Raw genomic sequence first — 8,804 nt, 5'->3', positions numbered from 1 at the left:
ATAATGGTAGATTACTTCTGCTATCTAGTAAATATCTGGTAGTATGTGGCCTAACTTCGTTTTCTTTATTCTCCCTCAATTACTATTAAGACTTACTTCTTATTCCTTCGAAAACTGCACGAATTTCCTTAGGCGTCATTTTCTTCCTTGTTGATCACAACTGCCCATTTTTTAAGGTAAAATTCTCGCAAACGGAAGTATAAAGCCAACAAAACTGAAAGAGCACTTCATGTCTGCCCACAGTGAAAATACAACTAAAGATGTGGATTTTGTTGCACGAAAAACCTCCATTCGATAATTAATATTTAGTTTATGTGTTTTAGAATTAATTATTCTAATAAGTGGCCCTTTACTTAATTGTGAAAGGATTCTGTTGGACAATAAAAAGGGTTATGAACCCCTGTACTTCAGGGAAGTTAAGTAGCCATTGCTGTCGAAAGGTTAGAGACGGGCTGTAAAGCTAATAATCGTACTAGGTTCGAATCCCGGTCTACGCCTTGGATTTTATTTAATGGTTGTTAAAGGGTGTTTATGGTAAAGTACGGTACATGGCTGATTCTGCCAACTCCTTCCCACAATATTATCAATCAAATTTAACCTTTCTTTAGTTATTAAGATGCCGTCAATATTTACACAACCTAAGATGCTTCATGATCTTCTGTTGAACATTCACCTCCTTCAAATCGGTTTATAGTAACTTCTACTGGTGGCCTGCCAAGAACTAATCATTATAAATTGATTTTATTGTATTAAGAAAAATTTTTATAGAATATCTTTATTTGATATCACTCACTCTGTAGAGAAGTGAAACAAGTAGTGTTTTCAAATGCGATAAAGTGCGAAGCCCCAGAAAGAAAACGGTCTACTAAATATGAAAATACCTTAATTGGAAACGTAACTTGAAGAGAGGGATACGATTTGAACCAAAAACAAGGTCTAGATGAAATTAGGTGTGTAATCGAAGTGGATTACTTGTTGGAGATTTAATATTAAATAAATTACCAGGATTCTAATTAAAGCAAAGTAGGAACTACTAGTTGAAGATCAGTAAGGTCACAAAAAAGATGTATGCTGTGGCCATGTAAAAAGAAATACAGGTGAATACGGCTAGATAACAAGGCAGTCCGTGAAGAAGAGTAAGATTGGAAAGCCACCTTGCAAAAAAATTGCGGTGCTAGGAAAAAATTAAAATTAAAATAAAAGTAAATAATTACCTGTAATCTAATAAATAAAACTCAGACGAGAAGGGAGACTAGTGTGTGATTGACTTTAGATTTAGCATAATTAGATTTGTTGAGAATGTAATCAACTTGATAGCAGGAGATCGAAAATTAAGTAATGACTGAGAAACTGTCAATCTCACTACGGAACTATCTAACGCAGGGGTCCCCAAACTACGGCCCGCGGGCCACATGCGGCCCCCTGAGGACATTTATCCGGCCCCCGCTGCACTTCCGGAAGGGGCATCTCTTTCATTGTTGGTTAGTGAGAGGAGCTCTATATGTGGCGGTGCCGCAAAGCGCTGCGTCGTTCATGTACAATACTACTTCTGATGACGCGGGATGCAAGCGTCATGGCTCCGAAAAATAACAGCAGAAGTAGAAAGAAAGGCAAAGCACTGTAACTAAACCGGGCATTGACCATCTCATTAGCCAAAAGCAGGCCCATAGTTTCCACAGAAATACTGGACAGTTTGGTGATTTAAATTTACTTGTTCTTTATTTGAAATATTCTATTTGTTCCCGTTTTTTTTTTACTTTAAAATAGTTTGTTTTATAGTCCGGCCCTCCAACGGTCTGAGGACAGTGAGCTGGCCCTCTGTGTAAAAAGTTTGGGGACCCCTGATCTAACGGATACGTCCCGCGATGAACCCCATAATCTATTCCTGATCTCGAAATTTAATGAGCCAACTACTCAAAAAGTAAATTCAGAAAATATCTTCAACGTTACATAAAAAAAAACCAAATTTTTGTTAATAAATAGCCATTATATCTACCGATCTTACAAAAATTCCGTACACCTAGTTTTTCTATTCACAATGAAATTGTAGCTTTTTGTTTCACTAGTCAATACTTGTCTGTAATGTCTTATTCATCTCTTTTCTCAAATCAAAGTTAAAAATATGGTCATTGTTAGGCGGAGCAATGAGCCTTTTGATTACTAGAGTGTCTTTATTCACTATTTCGTCAACAACCTGCTAACTAATAATTAGAATTGATATTATTTTTAACTTTACTCACATTACTTGCGATTTCTTTATTAATTGCATTACAAAATTCATCCGGATGGAGAGGTAATAATTTGTTAAATATATAGCAGGACAAGATTATTTACTTATGGAATTCCAGTTTGTAATTTCCTAAGTTCATGTCTATAGGCTACAGTTAGATGTGCAAGATTGCACTGACCTCTAAAATGTTTGCTATCGTTGCCATGGTTAGAAGGAAACAGTGTTTTTTTTTTTAAAAAAAACCTTTAATTTTATTAGATTCTGAACGTCAAGGTAGTTATTTTCTAAATTGAATTAATTAGACAACTATTATTTACTCTCTTGGTTAGATAAGTTTGTTTTTCGTTTACTATTTCATGAAGGATAATAATAAATTATCTGAAATCCGACAGCTTCTTCATAATCTCTTTCTTTTTCTTTTTTTGTAGTTAAGACGCATCAACATCTGAGGATATTAGAGCCCGGAGCAATGACGACTTCCCGAAAGAGTGTTCTCTCGTTACAGACTATACTGTTCATTACAAGGTGTGGCTATTAAATAACCAGACTATTGCTGTAAAACATTTTATTTTAAATTTATACATATTTAGTTATTTTCACCTTCAATATACACCCCTCCCCTATCCCTACAACGCTCCTTGCGAATTTACCATTGTTCGAAACAGTTGGAAGTCTTTTTCTGTGAGCTCCTGCATGACGCGTGCCGCTTTTTCTTTCACATCTTCAACGGGCTGAAATCGTGTTCCTCTCAATACAGATTTGACTTTGGGGAACAGATAAAAGTCACATGGGGTCAGGTCAGGCGAATAAGGCGGATGGCCAAAAACTAGGGATGTTGTACTTGGCTAGAAACGTCTTGACTGACAATGCAGTGTGAGCTGGCGCGTTGTCTTGATAGAGAACTCATGACTTGTTCTTCCACAAATCGGGTCGTTTTTTCCTTACTCTTTCACGGATTTGAGCACGCACCACACGGTAGTAATGTAATGTTGATTAATTATAATCGATATTTTCATCCGTTTTGGACGTGGAAGGGTGACCCGAGCGGTCCGTCATCTCCGACGTCTTCACAGCCATCTTGGAAACGCTTGAATCACTCAAAACCTCGCGCACGTGATTAATATTCATCGCCATAAATTCCTTTTAATAAAAGATAAGTTTCAATAGCGGTTTGACCCAATTTCATGTGAAATTTCACGACAATTCGTTGCTCTACTACATGTGTAGTATCATGTTTTCAGCAAAACGAAACTAACTCCTCTTACACTGATTGCTCTACAAACACGTGAGACGCAGCAATCAAAATAGATGGCTTTACGCTGCTCTGCTGTCGGTCGTTAGGATTTAGCGCATGTATAGTTCTTCTGTAGCAGCATCAGTCTCGTTATTTAATAGCCACACCTCGTAGATACTGAGTTGTGGAGTCTCTCCTAGAAAGAGTACCTGAATGGGTTGCTGAAATCAACAAAAATCGGGAGTCCTGCGCATTAACCATTTCGCTAGTTGCTCCACATTCTCAGTGTTACAAGCAGTATTATAGTAAGGCAGAAATTTTTTTTGAAAATATGTTTCCACCGGTCTAAAAAAAATCATTTTTTATTGAATAATCTGGACAATTTAAATGAGGGAAGTCAATGTAATTCTTAAAAGAGAAATAGTATATATTCCGCTCAAATACTACCTCATTTAAAACAAAATTTAGGCGCATCAACGTCTGAATCCTTAGCGCCCGGAGATTTTTTTCAGTGCACTGCCGATCTCCGGAGAGACTACATTTACCAATCACCGGACAGGAGAAAAGAAGCTCCTTTGAAGAGAAATCAAAATCTAATATCCGGTAACTGGATTCCTGTTTTTAAGTTTTTCGTAATCCATCATCCAAAACTACGAAACAATATTTTCAGTTTGAACATGTTAAGTTTTAAATATATTTACTGAAACGTCACTGTATATTCAAATATATGGTTTTGCCAACAATTCAATATTAAGGCCATACGAGCAATTCCAGTATTCTATTTAAGGAAAATTAAATAAGTGAAACTGGGAGTTCACAGAATCAGTTTCAAATGGGACTAAGATTTCTTGTTGAAAGTGACCCATTTCTTTGATATATAATACAAACCGTCAATGTATTACGGCGGAGATTTTCAATAATTATGGTGGAAGCAATAACAAATAATATTGCATCTGCATACTCTCTAGTTTAAACTTTATCATAACCTTTAACTCCCGTTACATGACTTGAGGGCGTGATTTCTTTGCAAAGCTTGCAAAGATTATGTCAACTGCTTTTACCAGAAATAACATTTTTTTTTCTTTTATGGGATTTTCAAACATTTCTTTTGTAGTAGCAGATTGATTAGACATCATTTGAAGATTTATTTTTTTATTTTTTTTTTTTTTAATTTATTTATTTTCACAACTGCAGAATAATTCTGCATCAAGTGAAGCTGATACAACATGATAGTGGAATAGATACATGAATACATGAGGGGAGAATTCACCCATTGGTGAAACTCCCAAAGAGGTACAGTTCAACTATTGTACACTGGCATTTACTTCATTTAGAAGATCGCGTGGCCACCTGCGCTTCAACCGCCTGGGAGGATTTCCTGGTAGAGTGGTAAGTTGGGATACTAGAGGATTGGGATGTGAGGTGATTGATGTGTGGAATTTAAAGTAACGGGATCTTACAGCTTCTGAAACATAGGGAACAAGTAAATCTCGGTGCAAGGTATGATTGGAAACAAAGTAAGGAGCATTAGCGATTCGACGGAGAGTTTTTGACTGGAAGGATTGGATTCTGTAGATATTGGAAGCTTTGGCTGAGCCCCAAAGTTCCATTCCGTAAGTCCATGCAGGTTTCAGTATCATAGTGTAGATAAGTCGTTTATTCTGTAGAGAGAGTTTAGATCGCTTGTCGAGAAGTCTAGAGAGAAGTTTGTATCGTCTGTTCAGTTCTTTCCGTTTGAGTCTAGTATGTGGATTCCAGGTTAGGCGTTTGTCCATAAAGAGTCCTAGGTACTTACCACAATCTGTTGTGGGAAGAGGAGTGAGGTTTAGGTAAACGGGTGGAAGAATAGTTCGCCTTAGGGAGAATGTAATGTAATTACATTTATTTTCATTAATTTTAATTCTCCATTTCTTTAGCCAAGGCTCAAGAGATTCTATATGGGATTGGAGGAAGCGGTAGGCAAGGACCGGGTCTTTATGAGGAGAGAGGATGGCCGTATCATCGGCATAAGTAAAAAGGAAGGTACGAGGATTGGTAGGAATATCAGCAGAGTATATGGTGTAGAGTACAGGCCCAAGGACACTTCCCTGGGGAACACCTGCTCGAACTGGGTAACAAGGAGAGTAGGAATTTCAACAGACGACACTAAATAAGCGTCCAGAAAGGTAAGATTGAAGGATGAGAAAATATGTAGTTGGTAGGATGCTCTTGAATTTGGCAAGCAATCCCCGGTGCATTTGAAGATTTAAAATAAACAAATCAGCCATGGAAAAAAAAAAAAAAATTGTACATACAAGGGAAAAATTTATCAATTATCTAGAAAGTTCTTAAAATTTCGTGTTTTTGTTTATATCTGTCGTCAAATTTTGCAGTACTGTTCATTCAAGAAATTAAGAATAAGCTTAAAATAATGATTTTTGAATCATTGATTAAACTAAAAGGTCTGCGATATAGTTTATTAAATACATGATTGTGAAAATTGTATTCCATATTTTAAATTATGAATACTCTAGCCTAGGTTACCATATCGAATAGAAGTAACCAGAAAAAAACTATGCTGGATGATTGCGTTTATAAAGTTAAAGAAATCGCTGAGAAACAGACATAAATCTTTAAAGAGTTTACCTTCAAAGTAGTATATTATAACTAAGAGCTATAAATTCACTGTTACAAACTGTTCATTATTTATCCTGGTTGAGCAGGTGTAACTGTGTTTATTACCTAAACTAACTGATCTTGGTTATCTATGACCTATTTCCCCAAAATAAAAACCATTCTGCTTACATAATTTAATTATACTAATAAATTTAAACCATTTTGTTAAATTACAGTAGCGATGTACTTTTAATTAAATTTAAAAAAATGTTTTAAATTCCAGGAAGAATGAAAATAAGTGCACCAGATACAAAAACTTAAAGTAACATCCCTTATCAGTAAAAAAGGGACAAATACAATGCCACAAATTTGAGAAAATTAAATAAATATTTACATTATTATTTTTTTAATTTTCTTTGTTTAAATCTAAATCTAGTATATTATACTCGCAATCTCTTTGGTCTTTATTATTATTTTCTTGTAATCTCGTTGGAAAATCCTTGAGGAATTAGGAAGTGCCTTCTAAGTCGTTAATGCCATAATCAAACCTATTAGCTGATGAAACTTGTTTTAACTCACCCTTAGGTATGCCACAGATCTATTTCAGCTGTAACTGTACAGACAAATTTTTGACTGCCTCATTCTTTGAATGATTGTCCACGGCGTGTTAGGTACTGCAGACCTTCTATCCCGCAGCTTTGTGATAGCCTCCTTTTTCCGCAACTCGAAATAGATTGACTTTCTTTACTTTGCCAAGGTAGTTGAGATTGTAAGCTTCAACATGGTACTACATATAGTAGTAACATCGATTTTACTTTGACCAGGTTATATTTTAGTACAAAAATTAAGTTTAGGCTGTCTAGTAACAGAGTCATCAACATCATTAGTGTTTTACTTTTCATTTAACTTTGTTAGCATGATGGGTGAATGTTAATTTGGAGTCTACGTGATGTTTAAACGTTTAGCTGATTACCATCATATCTTTATTTCATTATTTACTGATGATTGTACATATCAGTCTTCTGTATAACTGTATTCCTTCTTTTTATGAAAACGATGCACTTATTTTTGGCCTTATTTACTTTTATCTTTCAATGGAAATATTTAAAAATCTGGTAAGAGTTCAAGTTCTCCGTGATGACGCAAATAAAGCCACGGGTCTTCCGTGAACAGCAACAAAATGATATTTTCTTTTACAGGAATATCTCTTATGTAAAATTAGAAATAGATTTGAGGGTACAACGGATCTCTAAAGCACGTCGACTATATAACAAATAAATAAAATGTAGGTAAATTTAAATGTTTGGTATGTGAGTGGCAACCCTGTAGAGGGTGTATGAGAAGGGATGACCGTTAGGGGTGGCTAGAGGGTAGCAGGTAGTATGAGTCATTCCTCACTTTATGTATGACACTCTTTAGTATGTTATGTTTTATGTGTGTTATGCCTTATGAATTAAGTGAATAAACTATACTTGTGTTAATTTATGTTTAATTTCAACCCTTAAGTATTAATTATATAATTATTATGTTGTTTGTGTTTTAGTTTTTCTTTTCTCTCATTTTTTTTTTTTACAAAAATACAATTATTTTCTCTAGATTTTCAGAAATATTTAAAACCTTACTTGCCTAATACTTGAGACCATTTTTTGTGGGCTAACACTAGGTTAGCTAAAAACGGAGACTTGCCGCTTCTTGGATGATGGCCAGCTTATTGTGGACATCCAGTCAACGTAATAGCACCCAGATCCAGTTGATCCCCACGACAAACCATCCTCAGAACCCGAAGAGAACCTCCAAGTAGTTAGATTAACACAACTTATTTAAATAAACTTTATTCACATACATATATAATTTTATTTAATAACTTGAAACATTTAACTGGGCAGATTCAATTAATGGCACTCCTGCCAGTTTGCAGCCCTTTGAATTGTCATTTTATTGCAATGTAAGAACCTATTGAATATTATTAAGCTATAATTATATAAACAAAATTCAAAATTTGGAGAAAATCAGCTGAATCCTTTTCTGAATAGATTATTTTTCGAAAATGGTTCCATTAAAATCAACAGATATAACTTTGAAGTCAACAATCTTTTTGGAGAGTTCCTAACAAAGATTCTGTTTAAAAAAAAAAATTGAATTTTTCAAAAGGTCTGTTCAAAGTTCGTTTGTTTGATGGGTACCTGTGGTTTTGGACTGTACCTAGACAAACGGTTGACATGGAATCCCCATACTAGACTGAAAAGACAAGAAACTAACCAACGCTACAAACTTCTCGCCAGACAACTTGACAAACGATCTTAACTCAACCTACAAAACAAAAGACTCTTATACATGCTGTTACTGCGACCTATTTGGTCATAGCATTGAAGTATGGGGATCGACTAAGCGTTCCAACTCACTACGCCTCCAGACATTACAGTCAAAAATACTACGAAAACTACTTAACGCTCCATTCTACATTTCTAACCTCACCATTCATAATGATCTCAAAATCCCTTTCATCACCGACCTTACTAAAACTCGTTTCTTAAAATTTCATTCCTTTACAGCAGCTCATCCTAATCCTTTAATTGAACACTTATCTTCTTCCACAATACAGGTAATCCTCCATGGAGATTGAAGAGAAGATGGCCCCGCAATCTACTCTCCTCACAAGAGTATAGTGCATCTGTTCACGTTAATGGAGTGTCGCCACTGGGTGCCTTCTCCAATCTTCAATCAAGACACTATATTACATCATAT

General features: G+C 35.4%; 1 long non-coding RNA gene across 3 annotated transcripts in view; it reads left to right on the top strand.

Moving 5' to 3' along the window:
* The window catches only part of LOC141452202 (uncharacterized), a 34,123-nt gene extending 26,047 nt beyond the window's left edge, over positions 1-8,076 (top strand). For 2 of the 3 annotated variants that reach the window (XR_012457274.1, XR_012457272.1), the window contains one exon: positions 6,343-6,623. This is a non-coding gene — a long non-coding RNA (uncharacterized lncRNA). Of the gene's footprint in view, positions 1-6,342; positions 6,624-7,722 lie in introns of those variants that run through there. The other variant, XR_012457273.1, reaches the window with a different exon arrangement.
* The last annotated feature ends 728 nt before the right edge of the window (positions 8,077-8,804 follow it).

Source organism: Rhodnius prolixus, unplaced genomic scaffold (genome assembly GCF_049639745.1).
Source record: "Rhodnius prolixus isolate KJV_2025 unplaced genomic scaffold, Rpr scaffold_3, whole genome shotgun sequence".
In the NCBI taxonomy this organism is placed as follows: domain Eukaryota; kingdom Metazoa; phylum Arthropoda; class Insecta; order Hemiptera; family Reduviidae; genus Rhodnius; species Rhodnius prolixus.
This window is presented reverse-complemented; position numbering and strand designations above follow the sequence as displayed.